The sequence below is a fragment of the Oxyura jamaicensis genome, chromosome 5 (genome assembly GCF_011077185.1).
Source record: "Oxyura jamaicensis isolate SHBP4307 breed ruddy duck chromosome 5, BPBGC_Ojam_1.0, whole genome shotgun sequence".
Taxonomy (NCBI): domain Eukaryota; kingdom Metazoa; phylum Chordata; class Aves; order Anseriformes; family Anatidae; genus Oxyura; species Oxyura jamaicensis.
The window spans coordinates 27,985,273-28,007,443 of NC_048897.1; the positions used below are offsets into that span (position 1 = coordinate 27,985,273).

The window sequence follows — 22,171 nt, forward strand, 5'->3', positions numbered from 1 at the left end:
TGTGTGAATGATGGATGTTGACCATGCTGGCGCCCTGCTCCCTGCCTGTGTCATTTCAACTACTTCTACCCAGCCCTCATCCTAGAGAAGTCTTTTGTGATCTTAGTTATCTTATATTAAAGGAGACTTCTTGGGCAGATCTCACCTTCCCTCCTGTCACAAGGAGGCTCGCCCTCAGGAGTACTACGTGAAGGGTGTGCTGGGAGGTAAAAATGCTCTTGCTCACACCTTGGTTTTGCTATGCCTGGAGTCAAAGGAGGTTTACTTGCGACTACCTGAGCTCCTCATTTCTCACTGCTCATTTGAAGGTTGTTCAAATCATGCACCACAAATCTATTTTATTTTCCTCAAAGTGTTTAGGATAGGAAATTAAGCTGAATATTGCCATTATGGCTCTGGTGTGAAAAACATATTAAAGAGTTAGTTTGGTAGCTATCAATCTGCTCCTGCAGGCCTGGATACTAACTGCAGCCCAACACACTGAACTGATTTGGTAAGCAACACTCCTTCTGCAGCTAGCAGTGGGCTGGAAAGCAGCCGGGATATCCACGATCTGACAAACTGTCCAGTGAAATCTGGGCTGGATTTCAAAAACCTTGATAGGACAGGACATGAAACCAATTTGCTATTCAAAACATTCCAATAGCCTTTGTTCCTGGTAATATTTCCAGCTAATTGGTAAGCAAACTAGCTGTTACAAAGCCTTGAGGGATAAAACTAAAACATACACGTATATGTAAATAGACACATACATGCATACAAACATGTATGTAGATGAACTTTTTGCGTGGCGGGATCAGATTGCAACACCCTCATCGGTATGGATAGCTGACATGTTTCTGAATGATCACAGATTTCCTCAACAGCTATTGGGAAATGTCCATATAAAGTCAAATTTTAAAACCTTTTTTTTTTCAGTTTCTTTTTCTTTCTGTTCCAAATAGACTTTGGAGCAGATGCCAACAAGCATAATCTGTCTGGAATGAATGCTGTTGTCATGCAGGAAACATCACAGCGAGGAAAAACATAAACACATCTCTTTATAAACGGTTTGATTATTAGACTCACAGACCCAGACACACGGATCTTCACATAGGCCACTATCAATCTCTCTAGGGCTATCTATTTTCTGACTGATCGATACTCTGTCCATTGATAGAACTGGATCCAGGCAGACAGTCACAGCTTAGTTCTGCTTTGCTCATTACTTCGTTCTCTGCAGAGAGGGGTATTTTGACTTACAGACAACTGAATCTAGTTTCTGACACCCAACGCATGCTACTGATCTGGAAGTCAGGCCAGACAATCACAAGTCTGATCTATCAGTAGCTTTGTAATAACACTACGTCATATTCCAGAGCTTGTGACTGCTTCCTAACATTACAGGATGTGTTAATTCTCATACTTGACCCCTTTTATTTTGCCTGACTCTTGAGTCATTCTCACCGTCAGCTCCTCTCCGATAAATTACAGAACCTCTCACTGCCTCTTTCTTGCTCTGTACTCTGAAATCCATCTCCTGTCTACAACTGTGATCAAGCAAAAAGTCTCCTTGACTCCTGCAATTAATTTTAAGGATTCTTCGTTATTGCTGTTCCCTCTCTTGAACAGGATACCTGCAGTTGTCACAGGAGCTTGAAGGAGACTGGGAAGAGAAAGAGTACAATGGTATTTTCCGCTACTCCTGAAAGACAGCTTACTGGTTAGTCTGCACAGAGGATTGCCAATATTTTTTCCACCTTTTGCTTCAAACAGGAACACCTGTCCAGTGCTCCTGTCACAGATTAAATGCAGAAGTAAAACAGAGAAAAGCCTGAAGAAAAAAAGTTTTCCCCCAACAGATCCAACATCATCAAAGCCCATACTCTGACTTACAGCCCAAAAGGGCAACACACAAGGTTTGTTCCAGAGCAGAAAGTCCACCTCTTTTATGCCAGAGAGGACCTGATTTGAGCCCAGAGCCACTGACTAGATCTGTGCTATTGAAGTCCAAACACAAGGGCAGTCTGGCAGAGGATGGATTTAACTACTAGTTGAGTCTTGACACTATAGAATAATAGCCTGGGAGTATGAGGCCACTGCAGAGCTGTAGATATTTGCTCCATCACTTCGCAAATAAAATTATTAATGTCCCAGCTGCTTTCAGCCCTGATGAGTTTCATTGTTCCAATGCCATTTATAATGCCTCCTGATCTGCTCTTACAGTGAGATCAGACTTGCTGTGGCGCATGGCTTTCTAATGCTATGGCTACATTGGCAAGTAGGAGCAGATCTGTAGGGCAACCACTTGGTGTTGAGGGTGCAATATCCACACTATTTGCATTTCAGAAGGCTGGCTTTGGACTAGACCTGTCCTACCAAGTCAGCACCCAACAGCGGTTGCAGTGAATCAGGTATGCTCCTAGAGTACCTCTTCCACTGCTGTTTCACGGAGAAGGAATCCAGATTCGTGTACTCTGAGACCACTCTGGCTATGAATCAAAGAGCAGTAAATAAAGATGATCAGGAGGTTTACCTCACAACCACATTGCTCATTTGTCTGAAAAACTGAGTGACATCTGAGATATGAGCAGGATGCTGACTGAAGAGATACTGGGGGGGGGGGAATACTGCTGAATGCAAAGAGGCGGTTGTAGCATGACATGTCACCTTAGCTACTGGCTGTTAGCAGCTCCTTAGGCTCACCCATTGCTTAGTCCTCCCCTTGATTACCTAGCAGGGAGGATCAGGGTCCTCATTCCCCGTTCATGCCTCAGGAATGATGGCAGTCATAGGGCACCCTGGAAGCAGAACCCACAGCTGGGGCACCCTGGTCCCATACTCCTCCCAGGTCTCCACTGAGAACAAGCCAAGCAATGGGGCCTAAGGCTGCTTTTTTCAGTTGGCCACTGTCACTGTTTTTATGCTACCATTTTGAAGATGAATTGTAAATGTGGCAGTCATCCACTTCGACTCTTCACGGTAAAGATACAGGGATTAAAAGTGAGACCAACTCCTTCAGACAAATGTCTTCCTGACAAAGCTGTCCATGAAAAACACACCACAGGCTTGAACAACAAATGCTCTCTGTGGTTACACAGACCTGACTACAGGACTAGAAGGGTAACGCTGATCATGCATACTTGAATGAAACCAGAGTTCAAGATGACCTCTTGCCACCCAGAACAAGAAACCCTCAGGGACTCTGTGACATGCAATTCATCTTTGTCCCACTGCCCACTAGATCCCTCAGTACAAGGGAGAGAGTAGAATAAAGAAAAGAGTACGATAAAGTATTCTCTTTAACTCATCTCAAGAGGAGACAAATAATTGCACTTAAATATGATGAGCTAACTTTGCAGTACTTTGCAAAAGTGCCTTAAGTAATCCTTGGCAAAAGTGTTACACGGAGGGGTTTTTAAGCAGAGCAAAATCCAAATAGTTTCCTGGGTGTGGGATCACAGTAAAACCCCTCAGTCCGTTTTCATCAGAGCCATGCCAAGCATCTCAGCCAGATTGTGGTTTTGCAGCAAAACTCTGTGCTCCTCGCAACTCCGTCAAACTTTCCAGTGAAACCAGATGAAACTCAGCAGTTCTGGACTCAGCCAGAGAGCTCTTAGGAGGCCGCAGCAGCATGTAGGCAAGGCTGTGCTGGGTAAAGTCAAAGTGAATTCCTGCCTACAGACTGATGTCAGCTAGGGGTTTGGAGATCATTATGTGCTTTTTTTTTTTCTTTATCTGGGAAGATTGTGTTGAAATTGGATCACTGGATCATGTCAAATGGGTTGGTAAAGTTTAGGGATACTCAGGCAGAACTGTTTTATCTTCTCTCAGATACACCCCACCTCTTACAAACCTTCACATGTACACACAGTTTCTCCCTGAGCAGACATTACTTTTCACAAATTTAGGGGGTTATCATCTGTGAGGAGTACTAAATAGTTTCAAAAAGCCTATTCTGCAAGCTGCTGCAACGCACAGAGCCCAGGGGAGAGAAAGGAGGGCCTGGTGAGGAAGGAAACAGCCTCATCAGACCTGGTCCCACTGCTGAGCTCCGCTACTGAATTTCTCTGTGCCAACCTTTTACCTGTTCATAGCTCTTCATGGCACAGAAGGCAGCCCTTCCCACAGACTTTGTTTAGCTACGTTTTAAACTCTTAATATCAATGGACGTTTTACCACATCTAGAACTGCAATTACTCCTATTCTGATATAAATAACATTTTATTTCAGTCTAGTATTGCACATTATCACTGGTAGAAACACAGTCACTGACTTGCTCTTCTCTATTGCTTTATTGTGAGTTTATTAGATTTTTCCCTTAAAAAAAACAAGGAGTTTGTAGAAGTGCCAGTGAGTTTTTAGAATGGAAGATATTTTCTAAAACTCAAAGGACCTGCAAAGAAGAAATGTTGCATCTCGTGAAGACAAAAATGAGTCAGAAAAGGTGTCTCTGTTTCTGTGTTTAGTCTGTTGGCTGTCTAGGGAAAAAAAAAACTAATAAAGGTTCTTCTGTGCTTTTTTTTTTAACAAGAGAGCCTGTAAAATATACCCTAAATTACGTACCTCTAAAAGCATAAGGCCAAGAACTGGTGGTAATTTATCTTCCCCTATCCTCTCCTTTAACAGGAAGAAAAGCTTACGTGGTATTGGAGTTGTATGCTTAGGAGAGGGAGGCTGTGGGTGGAAATGTAGGGGAGTGTGGGACTCTCAACTCTTATCCAAAGCACAGGTAAATGGCATCAGCTCCAGAAAACACACAGGATTTGACATCTGGCAGTTGTGTGGCACACTCTCAGCTCACTTGCAAATGAAATTCTGTTCCGTTAAAATGGGAAGGGACCTTTCTAAACACAAAGTGAATATAAAGAGACACCTGTGAGCTTGTCTATGTGGATTTTGGTTATCCTGGTCTAAGTAAACGGTTCGTGTTAGACCAGGGTGGACATTCTGATACAGCTCACAGCTGAAGACTGGTTCTTGTCAGGATAGCTTAAAGAATTCATGCAGTAAAATAAAGTGAAAAAGGCAAGCCTTGATTTTAGAAAAGGAGTGCTTTCCTGGGAAGTGCTGCTGGTTTAATTACAGAGGTTACAAATCTCTTCCTTTCCCTTTCTTTTGCAACTATCCCATATCAATAAACCATGTTTGAAGAGAGTCTGAACTGATTGCTCTACTCTATTATATTTATTTCCCTTCACCTGAACAGATGCCAGATCAGCTGACGAGCATTGTAACTGTACCACAAGTAATCACTACTTCACTTCTCAAGGAAGAGCACAAGGAAATCAAAGGACCAAAGGATGGTGACATGCAAAAACATTTCCTACAATGCTGAGCTTGAAGGGCTGCTGGTGTATGGAAGATGAATATATTTCAATATTTTCGTGTATTTATATTTGAATACATTTAAACTGTAAGCAAGTGGGGAGAGGGCACCAGCTGAAGTCATGTTTCTGGAAAGGGGCAGAGGTGGGCTCAACTTTCAAATGCTAGAAAAATAATACTCTCATTACCAGCTCAGCCAGACACCCATCTCAGGTTCTGGAAAAAGGGCATTTCCAAGTGTCCCCCAAAAGGTGTAGCACTGACCTGGTGGGCGGACAAGGGTGGTTGGGGTGTTTTTGATGAGCCACAGTGGTGTTCTCTATGGACTTCTCGTGCTTCAGATGCTGAGAACATTTTACCTTAAAGCGTGAAAAGGAAGAGAAGCAAAAAAGGAAACATGGCCAGGTGGTCTGCTGAACTCATTGCACTGCACAGAAATTATGCCATGATGCACTCAGTTAACTGACTGCTGATAAAAATAGAAATTGTAAAATGACTGACGTGGGTATTATTAACTGCTCTGAATGAATTATATTCTGTGTTTTTGGAGGACTTGCGCGAGAAGCTTTCTCTGAGAGTTTCAGAGAATAATTACTGTGACTGTTCTGTGTATCTTGTGATGGAAAAACAAAACTGTGAATCACCTCTACAAAAGCACGTAGATACAAAAGACATAGTGCCAGCTAGGTCTGAATACCTGTCTTCTACCTCCATTCTTCCAGAGTCACCACAGCATCCAACAGGCTCACCAGTGCAGAGTGGGTACCTGCTCAAACCCTCACCCAGCTGAACAAGTTCAGCCCACTGCACTATAAAAACTCCCCACAGCTAAACCAAAAGGAGGGCAGCTCCTATCTCCATGAGAGAGCGGCAGAAACAGAGTTACCACTGCAGTTATTTCACAAACTGAAATAACTACATGAAACGAGGGTCTGAACTCTGCAAGAATTTGCTTACAGGAGTAAATCTTATGTCCCTTAGCAAACCTCCTTGGAGGAGCAGGACTGCTCTGCTGTAGCTGTTTGACTGGTACCACATAAACACGGATTTAGTGACTGTACGTTGTTACCAACAGCGCTGCTTTTTGAGACCTATTTCCAGCTAGGAGGGCAAACCTTTAACAGACAGGAGGAGGATGTATGTGCAGCAGAAGGACAAACTAGAGAGAAACAAACTTTACTAAAAACCATCTAAATCACAAATGAACTTGGAGAGGAAAATAAGCAGTCTCGTGGTACTTTGTGCCTATTGCTCCTGTGAAGGCAGGGCTGGTGGTTATTCTTAAAGTGACTTAAAAAGTAAGAGTCCAGCTACCATGAGGCATGTTAGACCACTTGAAAAATCAGTGCAGCTCCTCATCAAATGCCATGCTTTGTGAAAACCCAGAAAGTCCAGATGGAAAAGGCCTATTAAGTCAGCCCACTGGGTCTTGGTCCAAGCCTAAAGTGCAGGATTGTTGCTGGTCCTTGCTATATTTTCTTGCCCCACATCCCCTGAAAAGCCTGGCTACAGCCACCTATTTGCAGCACGAGGCTGCAGCTGCTCAGGGCTGGAGACAGAGACTGGAGCACAGAAAGCCTGGGAAGAGGAGCTTTTCTCCACACTCTGATAACTACAACCAAACCAAACTGCTCTGGGGCTTTTTTTAAAAATAAATAAATAAATAAATAAAATTCTTTAACAATATATATAGGACAAGGTTTTATTTGGACAAGCTGCAAGAGGGAGAATTTCTGTCAGATAATATGGCTGGCTTTTCATTCAAGCTGCCCTGGCAAGCCCAGCTATAGCGCAGCAAAACTCTCCCTCTGGTCAGATCCTGAAAGATATTTTCTCTGAGAGTGTTCAGAATCAAATGTGCATTTAACTCTTCTCTCCATTTCACACTCCATTTCTAGTGATTAATGCTTGAAAGCTGAAACAGATGTTTTCCCCTCACAATGCCATTCTGATAACCCTGAGGTAAAGGCTGCAATCCTTAGCAGATTAGTGGCCCAAATAAAAAATGGATAAATAAAAGTGGGGAAGACAGGTGAATACACTCAGGTTTTACTTCAGTGGATAACAATGCACGGTGGCTATGTAATCTCCGAACTAATCTGCCAAAGGAAAGATTAAATGGCAAAATTCCAGCACTGAGACCTGCAACCCTCATCTGCTGGACCATCTTAGTGGTCTTTTTAGCACAATGACACTGTGTATACCTTCTTATGTTGTTAAAAATTGGGTTTTCTGGGTTGTTTGCTTTTTATTGAAGCAACAACACTAGCAAAGTTTATTTCTTATACATTCTTGTGAGTTTATTTCTGCCACTTACAGCCACTGGGTGGTTTAACTAGGGAAGAGGAAGTTAGCAAAAGCATTTCAGTTTTCACTACAATGTCAAATAGGAAGACAAACTTTTAGGGAGTTCAAAACAATTTTTATATCCCTTCCTTGAGACGTTGGAAGTCCTTTTACACCATGAACCTGGCATAGCTCTTTAAGACAAGGAGGAATTTCCAAGAGTCCCCAACCTTTTTTTCTTTACCTGAAAGTCAACAACAAGTCAAATTTTAAAATATTACAAAAAGCTACGTGGCAAAGCTTCCAATGGGGAAGTACCCATCTGTTAATGACGTTTCTCGCATTGTTGTTTCGTGTCCTGGCCATGTCTGCTGGCAGGAAAGGTCACACCAAGCTGCAGTGTATTAAGTTACAGGCAAGATAAACCAACTCAGCTGAGGGCATGCAATTGGAAATAGAGGGGAAAGGATGAGATCTGCCACATCAAGACCCTGAAGAGTGGAGAACTGGCTAGATATGTACCAGCCCAATAACTCAACATAGCTGCTAAGACACTCCCCTCTTTAAAGCAGAGGGAAGGCAACATGGATTCCATCACCCAGTTCATTATCCTGCCTCAGACAGCAGCAGATGTTTCTGGGGAAGGAAATAACCTGCAGTGGGCTGGTATAGGATAATCTTACATCCACATCAGTTCACAGCCTGGTATTCAGGAGTTAAGGGATGGGCTTAAAGCAGGATATTTAATATTGAGAGGTGTTCCACTCTGGCTGCAATAATGATAGATTTCCTTCCAACACCCATCACTGAGGCAGGTACCCTAAATATCTCTGCTTTATGTATCCGAACAAGTCTCATAAGACACTTAAAATTGGAGAAAAGTTCATTACAAACAGTAACTCAAACTGCCTTTCCCAAGCGGAGAGAAGGACTTTCAGCTGGCAGCGTGCAAACCGTTATTCTTGGCTGAATTCACTTTGTGAGCTCCTTGAGGCCTCTTCCATCACAGACACTGAGTGTGAGCCAAGATCCCAAGGTCCCATGAACCTCTTCCTACCCCTCTCAAGAATCATTTAGTTTTGTTAGAGCTCATAATATGGATTTGCTGAGGAATAATACTGCACTGGCAGTTTCTGGGTATTCATCCTCTGATGCAAAAATCTTCAGATCTCCGGTCTCTAGGTAGCCACAGGAATCCCTGGTTCCTAACTGCTTTTAATCTTCTTTAGGCTTCTCTTCACGAGGCTGCAGTTAGGACCCCATTTGCAGGCACAAACCTTTCACCTGCACCTTTCCTGGCTCTTCAGTGACACCTTCTGGGACTAAAATTACCAAGCCAATCTTAGGTTTTTCTGCAGCTGTTTTCCCTATGCACAGGAGTCAAGTGAGATATTTCGGAGCTAATTCCCAAGAAACAGTGAGCACAGAAGAAATCTTAGCCAAGTACGCTGCTGCTGCCTGTACACAGCACCCTGAAACGTGAGATCTTTCCAGAGACTGAATAGGAGATGAGTCCCATAGCCACAAATCTGTAAGATTTCACTTCTCTCAGCACAATTTTTTTTCTTGAAATTGCTAATGGGGTGGGGAGGCTTGGGGTGTTACACTTAAAGAGCTAGATCCTCACAGTAAGAGCAGCGAAGATGAAGGTGCAAGTTTATATTAAAATATTTTGTTCTTAGTGAGATTGATCTCACCTTTGTTTGACAGCAAGTTTTAAAGCAGCTGTGGTGTGAACCCCAAGGTGTAACACTTGCATTTCACTGTGACAGAAGCACTGTAAAGGGCCGGGCTGCTGCTCCCACTCCCGTGCAACTCCAGTTGCAGAGCAAAGGGGCAGAAATGGAGGATTCCCCAACCGCAGAAGAAAACTCCTCCTGGTGCAGTCTCAGGGAAGATGAGCAGGCTGTGCCAGGCAGGGTATTCGCTCACTTGAACAGGCTGGAGCTCAGCTGAGAAAGAGACTGTGTTTACCAACAAGCACCGCGAGCATTTGTGCATGTACAGCCAGGGGCTGGGTGATAACGTACAAATTTACAGCCACTCAGAACAGAAGGAACATCTGATTTTCCTATGTGCATAGCGCATCTCAAGTAAATTTACCTTTGATCTCACTGTGCTCCATCAATGATCTACTTGGTATTTTCTGGCATTTTCAGTCTGCCTGTCCTGTTTAATTTACTGATCTACAACATAATATCAAACCAGGCACCTTGGGCTACAGTTCTCCACGCCTTGTGCAGCCGCCGACTGTTTTGCAGAAAGAAGAGACACTGGATGAAAAAAAAAAGACTTAAAAATCTGTGACAGTCTTCAGGTATGGCACACCATGCTTTCCTCTGACCTGAACAAAAGGTGAGCCAGGCGAAAGGCATCCCCTCCAGCCAGGGCAACAAGCAGTAAGGCGATGCTGCCATAGATACTGCACTCCCGAAGGCGGCAGGGCAGCACTAGCAGCAGTACATTAGCATGACCTCCTCTAGAGTGTTGATGAATTAAGCTACTCTGCATAACTCCTGGCCCAGCACTGACTGCTTTCACCAGCTCTCATTTTCCTGAAGCAGTAGGGATTCCCCGTAAAGGAGGTGTAGCAGGCATGACGCATCAGAGCCTGGAGAATTTACTTGTTATAAATGGAGTGCTGCACAGCTGAAAACTACCAACAAGGTTGACAGCATGCAACATAAACAATGTGTTTGTAATCGAACCAGAAAGTTGTCACTCACAACCTCTCCTCTGCACTGGTGATCCGTGCCCTTCTGATGGAGGGATGATAATGCAACCCAAGAATCATGCATAGTTTGAAATGAATAGAGGACCAAAAAATACCTGTGCTGTTGCTTCCCCTTATTTCTTCTCTGTAGCAGGTAAAAGCTGATCTCTGTCTAGGTGTTAAACTTACAAGATATTAAGTACACTGCCATAAACCTGCAAAACGAGGAGAGAATTTCCTGTGTGTTTCTGCTCACTGTGTGCCTCTGGAGCAAAGTACAAACCTCTACCTGCTTCTTTCCTGGCTGCTGTTTCTAATCCCAAAGAGTAGCGTAGCTGTGTGTGTTCACCACTGCATACGAAAGTTGTTCCATCAGCATCAGTTACTACTTGGGGTCCTGAGTAGGTGAGCTCTTGCTAAATAGATAGGGCTGAATCTGGGATTTGTCCTCTTGCTGGGGCTCTTGGTTTGGGCACTGAAGAAAACAATGGCCCTCAAAACCTCCCCACTTCCCTTTCAAACTAGAGGATTACCTCCTTCTTATGAATCCCTAAATACATATTCTGGGTACAAGCCTGACTTTTTATTACTTAGGCAAGATTATCTATGGGAAGCCACAGAGAGCATTTCCTGAGTATTGTGTTCTTTCAGTATATCAGAGCTTACTGCACATTTGAACACAGTTTGCTGTCAGCCAGTCTTTCAGGGTTAAAAGACAAACACCACATAAGCTGTAAGTCTTTGTGACAGTAAGAATTGCTCAGCAAGAATATTTTATGGCCTTTTCACTTTAAAGAGAGATGATTTTCTGATTGTTCTTCACCAGGGATACTGAAGCAACCTGGCCCAGACTGGGGCCCCAACCTGTTGGGTTCCTCCTGTACAGATGCAGAATGAAAGCAGCTCTTGAAAGCAGAACATTTCCAATACAAAAGAGTAAGATTAACATTTGTCCTCTTTACAAATTGCTCCCAGCTGTCCTAAAGGGCTCCAAACATTTTCTTTCTCGATGCAAAGTGCCTCCCTGCCCTGCTTGCGGGGACGCGCTCGCCTTGGGCAGGGAACAGACTGAGCTGCCTCTGCTCACTCTGGAGCTGGTGAATGTGTGCCACTGGCACAGGGCATTTGGCTGTCGATGCATATTCTGCTCATATTTTAGGAGCTCTTTGCAGAGATAGTATCATATAGCTCAAGGGCATGGTGCAAAGCACTGAGACTTCAGGTAGAATTACAAGCGCACTCAGAGTGACTGACTGTGTGGTGTGCCAGAGGGCCTGTCACGGAGTTACACCTTTTGGGTTAATATTTGCCATCCGCTATCACTTCTCAACAGGAAATGCAGTGTTTTTTATATGCTTCAAGATAAGAGGTGAATGAAGTGTCCTGATTAGCGTAATCCAGTGACTGCTGGGCAAGGTTATCTTTATTTTCTACACAGTTATTGATTGTGAGGGACTGCAGGCTGACCTGGCTCTGGGAAGGACTCCCCACCTCCTGCACTAAAGCTTTATTACCAGCCTGGAGTAGCCACAAAGCTAAATCCTCAGCAAAGCACCAGCCCTGGAAATAAACTGAAAAATAGTTTCCTGGGTTTTGGTCAAGTCTCGGCTGCTCTACTGAAACTGCCAGATAGAGGGCCTCTTCTGCTAGCATTGAGGGGACAGCAGGACAGCTATCCCAGCAGCAGTGGGCAGAAAGTACCATTTACATTGACACCCGTCAGCATGGCTAATCAGATCTCCTGGTCACCTTGGAAAACACTGGAGCCATGAAAGCCCAAAGGCTTTGGGCTCCCCTTGTTACCCCCACCTACAGAGCAGAGGAGGTGGCTGCACGCACTTGGGGCATCCTGCAGAGGCTCTGTGACAGAGGTAACTGCCCCATCATCTCTAATTATGAGGCCTGAAGGCTCTCAGAGATTTAAAGCTTAAAAGTATCTGCAGACATCAATCTTTCCAAAAGAGATGTCAAGAAAAAAGCAAAGCTAAACAGAAGTTTCAGCAGAAGAACTGCTATAACAGCTACTGAAGGTCTAGTAAGACTGCTAAGGAAAGATGGAAGGCACATGGATTAAATTTGTTGTCATAAATCTGGGGACACCAGCTTAGCTACAGAAAACACCATCAAGTCTTTGGAAATCCAAAAAAAGATAGTATTTTAGTACAGAAAAATAAGGAAAAGAGGAGGAGACAAGAAATGGAATCTCAAAAAATAGGTACCTGCCTTATTCCATATGTATTTGTGAGCTCAATTTTCCCCTTGCATAAATCAATGAAGAAGTAATCTTCAGTTGCATATCTAAGTACAAAATTAGCTTTAAGTACAGGCTTCGTTCTGATTGAAATCAAGGTGAGTTTAATCACACTGCTGTGTTTGTGCCTAAATCAGAAGTCTGCTAAGGCTCTTATAAACTACACTGGTATAAAATCGGTATAAGAGGACAAAATCGGCTACTTTAAGGTGGAGAAGTGAATTGCTACTGCCAGTGAGCTGGTAGGACAAATGGTGTTATCTTTTACCAAGAAATCACACTGTCCTGTGTTATGACAAAGGGAATTTGTCTTCTCAGCCAGTTCCTGCTTGGGTTCCCATTAGCTGACAATGTTTCCAGGGGAGCCAGAGGACAAAATAAAGCCCAAATTCTGAGGACAAAAGCTAAAATGCAGCAAATCTCAGATACGACATTAAAAGATGCTTAATGAATGGTATGAACTGATCCCACAAATAAATGCAGCAGCTGGTAATTGCTAGAGTTATTCAGGCTAACCAGATATTCTTAGACCCTTATTACTGGAAATATCAGAATAGATGTTGCATGTCTAAATCATAAATAACTGCAGTTCAGCAAAATACTTGAGTATGTGCTCCACTCTGACTGAACTGGAGCCGAGATCAGCCAACAAACCTGTTAGAGGCAGCTTACGCCTTAATATCACTCAGTTCTGCGAAGAACAGCACACTAATTTCTGGAACATACAACAACTGGAACAACAACTAAGAAATTCACATTAAAACGTATATATAAAGTAGTAGAATTGGATTTGAATATACGTTTCTCAGTTACTCATTGTAATACATTCTCACCTTGATTTTCCTTTGTATGCTATTATTTGTCACTCTTCAACCAAGACAGTCAACTTCTGACTTTGTAAACCAGAAAAATCCCTTTGAATCTTTTACAAGAAAAAAACACATGCCAAACCCTCCCGGTACTCAGAAGCAGCCCCTTTTTTAAACCCAAATAAAAGCGTTGTCACTGTCCAAGAAGAGGGTAGGCTGATACAAACACCTCAGACCCAAAAAAAGCCTGGCCTCCAGATAACACCTGAGGGCTGGACCCAAGGTGGAGCCACTGTGGAGCAGCTGCCCTGCTGCTGGAAGTCAAAGAGAACCATGATTTCTACCTGGGAAATTAAGCACCTCTCGTAGCTTAGCTGCACATTTCTCGCACGCACCAGCCTTGCCACGGCTGGCCACCACAGCTCACTTTAGGCCAACTCATTCCTAGTCAGCTTGGCTACCCCCTGCTTACAAAGCTGACTGCCAGAAACAAACTGGGAGTGATTGAAAACAAAAGCCCAGGGGACGGTGCTACTTTTGCACACTCACGTTTCTGACTCGTGTAGGAGGCACATCCAGAAATGCCCCATGCACTGAAACACAGCCCTGTATAGCTGGAGGCATTCATGGAGGTGCACTCCAAGTTCCGCTTGAGGAGGGGGACAAAGTGATTAAAAAACAAGACCTATTATTCAGTGGTATTTTCCCAAATTATGCAAAATGTTTCATTTAAAGAACTATCCCAAGTCTTTGCTCAACTTTACTCTTTAGCTGAAATAAAGCTATTTGAAATCCCTTCGCTGAGCAGCTGCTCTTGCAATGGCTGCTACAGCTACTTGATTCCCCTCCCCAGAATCACAACCCGTGGCCTCGGGCTTTTCAATGTTTATTATTCATTTAGTTCTTCCTTCGTGCTTCCTTGGTGGGCAGGAACAGACGTGTCCCCCTGCGCAGAGATGGGGGGAAGCTGGGGGGCTCTTCTCTGCTTGCCTCTCCTCGCCCAGCCGCACACGCAGGCAGCGATGGGACCAAACCCGGGCACGCTCCCGGCCCCCTCAGAGGGGAGCTCTCAGAGCTCTGCAGGGCAGGCAGCACAGCCCCAGCCAGACCCCAGCCCGCTCCCACAGCTGACTGGCACGGCCCCGCAGCCCTGCACACACACCCGGGCACCTTTTCCACCGCCCGGCCCGGGCCTGGGCTCCGCATCACCTGCTGCCACCCCCCAGTGATGCACTGCCCATGTCACAGCAGGCACGGGGTGCCCCATGGCACAAAGGGGGGACGACGACCTTGCCCCGGAACACTGGCCCCAACGCCCCAGTGGCCACGCAGGCCTGCGATGGCTGCCCGTGCTGACAGGGAGGCTGCTCAGCTGCCTGCTCCTGCTGCTCCAGCCTCAGCTCCGGACACAAATTCAGGCAGAGGAATTCAGCTCCTCTCTCCTCAGGCCCTCACCTCAAACGGCTCTCAGCGCCCTACAGGACACTGACCAAACTAAACCACCGCACACTCCTGGCCACTCCTTTCCAGCACAGTGCCGGACAATTGTCCATGCCCTACAGGACAGGTAAGATCGCCCCAACCCACACCCACTGCTGTCTAACAGCAAGCAGGAAGGTGACACAATTGGGCCAGGACAGCAGTGACCGCTGCATCAGGATGACAGAACACGGACAGGCTTGGTGAGACACTAGAGACCCTTGGGCACAGAGGCAGGGGCTGCCCGTGGTCACAGGGGGATGCTGCTCCATTTGGTGCTTCTTCTCTTTCAGCCAGAATCACACAGCGATGGGAACTCAGCTGGAAGGAAGAGCTGCCAACGCCCTACAGGACAGGTAAGATCACCCCAACACCCACCCACCACGGCCCACAGCAAGCAGCCAGGTGACACGATCAGGCCAGGATGACAGTGACCGCTGCATCAGGACGATGGGACACAGATGGCCTCGGTGAGACGCTAGGGACTCTTGGGCAGACAGGCATGGGATGCCCATGGTCACAGGGATGCCGCTTCGTTTGGTGCTTCTTCTTTTTCAGCCAGAAACACACAGTGATGGGACCAGACCACAGCACAATCCTGGCCTCACTGCCCTCGATCACTCAGCTGGAAGGAAGGGCTGCCAATGCCCTACAGGACAGGTAAGATAGTACCAACCCACACCCCACCATGGTCCACAGAAAGCAGGAAGGTGACACGATCAGGCCAGGACGGGAGTAACCGCTCCATTAGGACGACAGGACACAGATGACCTCGGTGAGACACTAGAGACCCATGGGCACAGAGGCAGGGGCTACCCGTGGTCACGGGGATTCTGCCCCGTTTGGTGCTTCTTCTCTTTCAGTCAGAATCACACAGTGATGGGACCAGACCGTGGCACGCTCCTGGCCTCACTGCCCTTGAGAACTCAACTGGAAAAGGTGTCAGTGCTCTCCAGGACAGGTAAGATCACCTCAACACACACCCCATCACAGTCTCACAGCAAGCTGGAAGGTGACACGCTCCAGCCAGTACAGGAGTGACCGCTCCATCAGGATGACGGGACACGGACAGGCTTGGTGAGACACTAGAGACCCTTGGGCACAGAGGCAGGGGCTGCCCGTGGTCACAGGGGGATGCTGCTCTGTTTGGTGCTTCTTCTCTTTCACCCAGAATCACACAGTGATGGGAGCTCAGCTGGAAGGAAGAGCTGCCAACGCCCTACAGGACAGGTAAGATCACCCCAACCCACACCCACCAGGCTCTAACAGCAAGCAGCCAGGTGACACAATCGGGCCCAGATGGGAGTGACCGCTCCATCAGGATGACGGGACATGGACGGACATGGTGAGATGCTCGAGACCCTCGGGCACAGAGGCAGGGGGAGCCCGGGGTCACAGGGGGATGCTGCTCCGTTTGTTCCTTCTCTTATTAAAGGAAGACACACACAGCGATGGGACCAAACTACGGGACACATGAGCGATCCCCAACCCACACCCCACCACCATCTCACAGCATGCCAGAAGATGACACAGCCATGGTCCTACAAGTACACCAACGGGCCCCGCAGCTATGGACAAAGAGAGCTCAGCACGCCTCCGCGCCACCCCACCCCACCCCAAGTCTCTCTCAAACCTTGCTCAAATAAAGATTCTGATTCACAATCTCATCGGCTGCTTTCTCCTGCCCTTCTTGGGGAAACCTCGGGGGGGCTTTGCCTTTTGCAGAAGGAGCGAGTGCACCAGCCTCCGCTTCTTCAGATGCTGGCATCAAGAGAATTTCAAAGCAGATTAAGTGTCCTAATCTAAGACCAGAGTCTGCAGGCGTGGGTCTGGAAACCAGCATGCTCCCTCTTTCAGCAATTTGTTCCCTCTTTGACCACAAAACACTCTCCCGGGGACTCTACAGCTCTTGGACTAAATTTCTCCTTTTTTCCCACACCGTGCTGGTGGGACTGCTGCTGTCAGAGGAGCAGCAGCACCACTTATTACTGCAGCGAAATGAGCTTGCTTACAAGGCACGCTTGCTTCCTCATAGTTCAGGCCTTGTGTATCTGCAAGCTCCTGTGGTGGCTGTCTGTATAGAGCATCAGCTTGCCTGGGTCATGGTTTGTACCTGCGCACTCGGGCAAAAAGCACCATTCTTGCGGGGCCGTCAGGGCACTTCAGAGACATCCTGATGGAAAGTGTGAACCCAAACATTGGAGACAACAAACGACATAAACTTGAAAATAGAACTGCTGTGGTTTCATAGATTCCATCTCCCTACTGCCGCCAAGACAGAGCCCTCCGTTGCAAAGGAGGGAAAGAAGTGGGGTAAATCTTTTCAGGTTTCAGTTTATCATTGAGGACCACCCAAGTCAATTAGGGCACGAGCAATGAGGTCTGGTTGCAGCCCAGGCAAGAACATTTAAAAGAAAACCCTCATCTGTTGTGATGGAGCTGCTTGAGGAAATTCCCCTTCCTGACATGGATTCTGGAGAAGGAAAAATAACTCAGTCTTCATTGTTTCTTTCCTGAGACAAGTGATTTTTTCTTCCATGCTTTGTTTTGAATGTAATCATTTATACAATGAAGGTCAAAACATTTACCCATTACTATCCCCGCCAACCTTCAGTTCAGTAAGTCACTTCCAAATATTAATCCTCACAGATAACATTTCAATGAGGTTGCATTCAGAAATAGCCAAAGTTAGCCTTTTTAAATTTTTCCTCAATAAATAGCTTTATATTCTTTCAAGGAAGACAGACAAGAAAAGCATTGCAAAGGCGGTTATGGGTTTCAGCAGTGTAAGCCGCTACCTAAATCACTTTTGAATGTTAAGAAGTCAGCAGCTTTAAGGTACTTTCATCAACTTTGACAATTTTACCCCAATCTGGAACTCCAGCGATTTGCAGGAACCCGAAGAGATGAGTGACCCTTTCACACAGCCCAGAACAGCCTGTCAGACATCATTTTAGCTAGCTGCATTTAGGAAATCTGCCATCTCCTCTAAGAGCAGAGGTAGTGACCAGCATCTTCCACGTGCCAAATTACATGTTCGCTAAAACCTGTACCAGTCATCTGGATTTATCAAGCATTTGCAGAACTCTCTAAAGGGAAAGCAAAAAACCAAGTGTTTATAAACCTGCCATAATCTAGCCTGGAAATTATAAGCGTGTAACATCAGATAGAACATTTGTTCCAAAATCCTCCCTCAAAAGTCAGCTGAAAGGAGAACCCGGGTATGTCAGGGAAGTATTTTATGTATCAACACTAGAGTATTGGGTGCAAGGCCACAACATGCCTTCTTCTCAGTGTTTTAAGTGCCTTATATTCGAGTTCCATGAAGTAGCAACTTAAATGACTACCCAATCCTTTCCAAAGCTCTTCCCCTCCCTTTGGTTACAAGCATGGAGAATGTTTTTTTTCAGCTTTCTGCCCTGCACCGATGCTCTATGTGAGAGCACATTCTAGCCTACATTCCCACAAATTGCCATGCCTTAATGATTTCTTCATCAAAAGGAGCAATGCCCATCTGGACGCACTTGGCTGGCAACGCTTTATCACACATACAAAACGATGTCCAGTATGGAAAAGCACCGTCTGCCTTGAGTTTTAAGCTATCATCCAGGGGGCTGACAGTGTTGCATCAGGTTATGAGCGGTCATAGTTTGCTGTCTTACTGATGAAGCTTTCCTCAAGTGAGATCAGTAAGCGTTCCCTCCTCTCCTTCTCCCTGCTTCCTTCCAGCATCTCCTTGCCCCTGGAAGGATCACATGAAAACTGTGAGGGAGGAGACCTCATTTTTCTCTCTTGTGTTCAGGGAAACAGAAACATACATACTCACATGCTTTGTAAACAAATGAACTTACATTAAAGACAGGAGCTGTACATAATCAGTACCATTTTCTAGCACAAACAGCCCAGAAAGGCCCCATACATGGGCTGCCCACTCAGATCTAAGTGGCGACAACTGCTACACCAGCAGGGAGGACTTGAGCTGCTCTGGAGAGATCTTATCACCCATCCATCTGCTGCGACAGTGGGTGTAGAAAACAGGGGGACTGAATTGTCGCCTAGCTCCTGCTTTTTCCCCGTCAGCAATGCTCTGAAGATAATACTGAGCAAACTTCAGCAAGCTGTGCTTTCCAAGATGGCATTTCCATGGAGATGTTCCTGAATATCTCCAGTTGGTGTCCTGGCTATGGATTTCAGTTTTGCTTCTAAAAGGTATGACAAATACTCTGACTAAAAGCAAATAGACTGTCTTTATTCCGAGGTGTGCAGGTTACTAGGGGGGAGTGGTGTCTGTAATGCATATTTCTCACACACAAAGAAATTCTAATTTTGCTTTACTTTCTATTCTAAAAGAAGTCCTCTTCTCTGGTTAGTTTTAACCAATCCGTGCACACAAGACATTCTGGGATCTAGCCTATGCACCATGGAAAAGCCATCTTCACACACTATGTGAAATAATTACATTTTCTGATGGGGAAAAAAACCCTTCGTGGTTTTACCCAGTTTGTTTTGGAACATGAGGGAGTTGCTGGCTCTGCTGCTGGGCTGTGTGCAATATGCACCAAGCCTTCAGACTGGAAAGCGCTGCACTACCAAGTACCTTTTCCTGAAAAGTCCAGTTTCTTACTCAAGACATTCCTCTGGTCAAAAACCCTGCATTAAACGTTATGTTCTGTATTCCCTGAAAACAAGTGCTTTATTGTTGCAGGAGCTGCAGAGCATGTGATCAAAGGATGCCATATGGGCCAGTTATTAACAAAGAAAAATGAATGCACCATTCGTCGGGCTGTAATTAAAACTGAATAATAGTTTTCATTCCCATTGTTGATCTGTCTCTTTGTACCACAAAGAACAAACAGCTTCTTGCCTTATTACTCCTAACACAATTCACAGCTCATCAGGTCTGTGAATGGATATGGTAGTAAATGTTTCATATTATGACTCAGTAATATGCTGATATATATGGGTAAGCACATTGCCTACCAGCTTCCTACTTGCACACATGTTAATAGGATCATGTTTATATACATATACAGAAATACAAATTCCCATCCAAACTAACACAAAGCCAACCAAGATAGAAATAAAATCACTGCAGTCAGTTTTCATGTCGTTCTGAATTTCAAGTGCTTTAAAATATGACTGTAATTTGCAAGTCCACATTGTACACTAGCATATTGCAGAACCACTGCAGAAAAGCCATTTTAAACTGTCAAAATAGATACCATTGTATTCCCACTTTCTTGACTCACATCTTAATCTAAAAACAAAATCTTTCCAAGGAAAATTTTTAGGTGTGAGAATCATAGTTTTCCCTCAGATTCAATTCTACAGAACTGGCAAATATAATCATTAATATACACCGCAAGATTTATAATATTTTGATTGTCTTTCCTTCTGATATTTTTTTCTGCCACCACCACACACCAAAAGGTCTAGAAATGTCCTTATCCTCATCTGTTCCAACAAAAATGAGAGATCAGGATCCCGACACATTTCCAGGACAGCCGGGTTGCTGAGCACCATGCCAGATAACTGCCAGCAAAACCCCAAAACGTGGCCGCACCATTTTGAGGCTGGCTGCAGCCACGGCCCTCACACTCCCATGAGCTGTGGGTAGCCCACAAATGGGTGTTGACCCCACGTCACCCATCCGCCTTGCCTGCCCTCCCACAGGGCCCCGGGCTACAGAAATACACTAGCAGCAAACCAGTAATACAGAACCGAAAGGCACTTTGGAGACTCAAGTTATGTCCTTGGTAAAGCTCCATTGGTTGCATTCAGATGCTTCCAATTTAACCTAAAACTGGCAGAATTCACATCTTCAGACACAGCTTCCCACCCTTGTCCTTCACTTTTAGTGGCCTAACTACAACAGCCGCAGCTTGCAACTTCATAGATTCATTTCCAACATTAATTCTAGACAACCTCTCCATCATTCTCTGACTTATTCCTCTCCACTGAAATTTTTCCTTACTTCTTCAAGTGCAGAAGAAAAATAAAATAACTAAAGGGAGGGGGAAAGAGCTCAGCTAGTGCTTAGTTGCAAATTCTGAATTCACAGCTTTATTTACTTATTTATACTAAACTTTGCAAAGGGGCTATGGTCTCCCTTCTCCATTTTTGAAAGCTTCTTTGGAAGTCTTAAAAGCACAGACACAAATGAAGCTAGTCACTACAGAGTATTTTTTGCCCTTTCTGACCAGACAGAGTATTCAGTACAGCCTTTCACTAAGAGGGCATTCTTTAAAGGATGTTTGTATCGCTAACTTTTGTTGTTTTCAACATTACTGAGAATGGCACAACAGGTTCAAGTGGTACATGACAATGAAGGCATACGAGCCTCAAAATATGAGCCCCTCAGAATGAGCTTTACAGTTGCCTGGAGAATGCCAGATCCTCTCTGAACATGGCAGTACAAACAACCACCACTCGCACCTACTGACATCCTTGTGATGTTTCCAGTGATTCGGATCCTTAACAGAGAGAAAAATGTACTTGAAAGGTATCAGTGCTGGTTTCCAACAGCACTTAGGATGATCTGCACAAATGCTAAATGAACCTTAGGTCCTTCTAAATCACAAGCTGAACATTTCTCTGAGATGAACAGTGATAAAGCTTATACAAATATTCCTGCATAGGCCAGGGAGGGAGCAATATCAGTATTCTGTGTGTTAAACTATAAATTCTAACCTGAAAGAAGCCTTAACTGAAATTCTGCAATAAAACCAAAGAAAATCACAAACAGATCTATAAAAATCAGATGCTTCTGTTCTACAGAAGCTGCTTCTCCTTCCATATAACAGCAGTGCCTGCGATTTTTGGAAAGAATGTTTGAAATCCACTGAGTTTGAATGTCAGCTTCCCATGGCTCCCTCAGAACCCTCAGCCAGCAAAAACTGGAATAGGAATAGTGCAGAAATACGGGAGAAAGTGAAGAAGTCATTTAGAATATTTACAGGGCCAATAAAATGAATGCTTAGAAGACACAGCACCAGCGTTTGTCAATGCTACCTCGCACAACTGCACTAAAGTCATACTAAAACACATTTGCCTCATCATCTCTCATTAAGACGAGGTCCTATTTCATTCTCATTCCTGCAGCTGGTAACAGAGCTACGCCGTTTCCTACACTGCAGTCCCACTTGTCATAGAAGCCAGTTCAACAAGGTTACTTATTCCCGCAGCTGAAACGCAGCTAGGAATTGCACCAAGTGAGGCCTCCTCTTCTCCCCACTTGGACATAATGGGGAAACTCTTCCTTACAGCTACAGCTGCAAACAGACACACGTCTCTCCTCCACCTGCAGATCTTGGGCTTCCTATTCCA

The 22,171-nt window shown here is 45.0% G+C and overlaps 1 protein-coding gene and 1 long non-coding RNA gene across 2 annotated transcripts in view; one reads left to right on the forward strand and one right to left on the reverse strand.

The window, feature by feature from the left end:
- OSBPL5 (oxysterol binding protein like 5) overlaps positions 1-22,171 on the reverse strand; it is a 159,453-nt gene that overhangs the window by 135,798 nt on the left and 1,484 nt on the right. The gene's annotated exons all lie outside the window — the stretch shown is intronic.
- On the forward strand, positions 11,016-16,312 carry LOC118167682. The gene is made up of 3 exons (XR_004751224.1): positions 11,016-11,242; positions 14,814-14,933; positions 16,076-16,312. It is a non-coding gene; the product is annotated as an uncharacterized LOC118167682 (long non-coding RNA).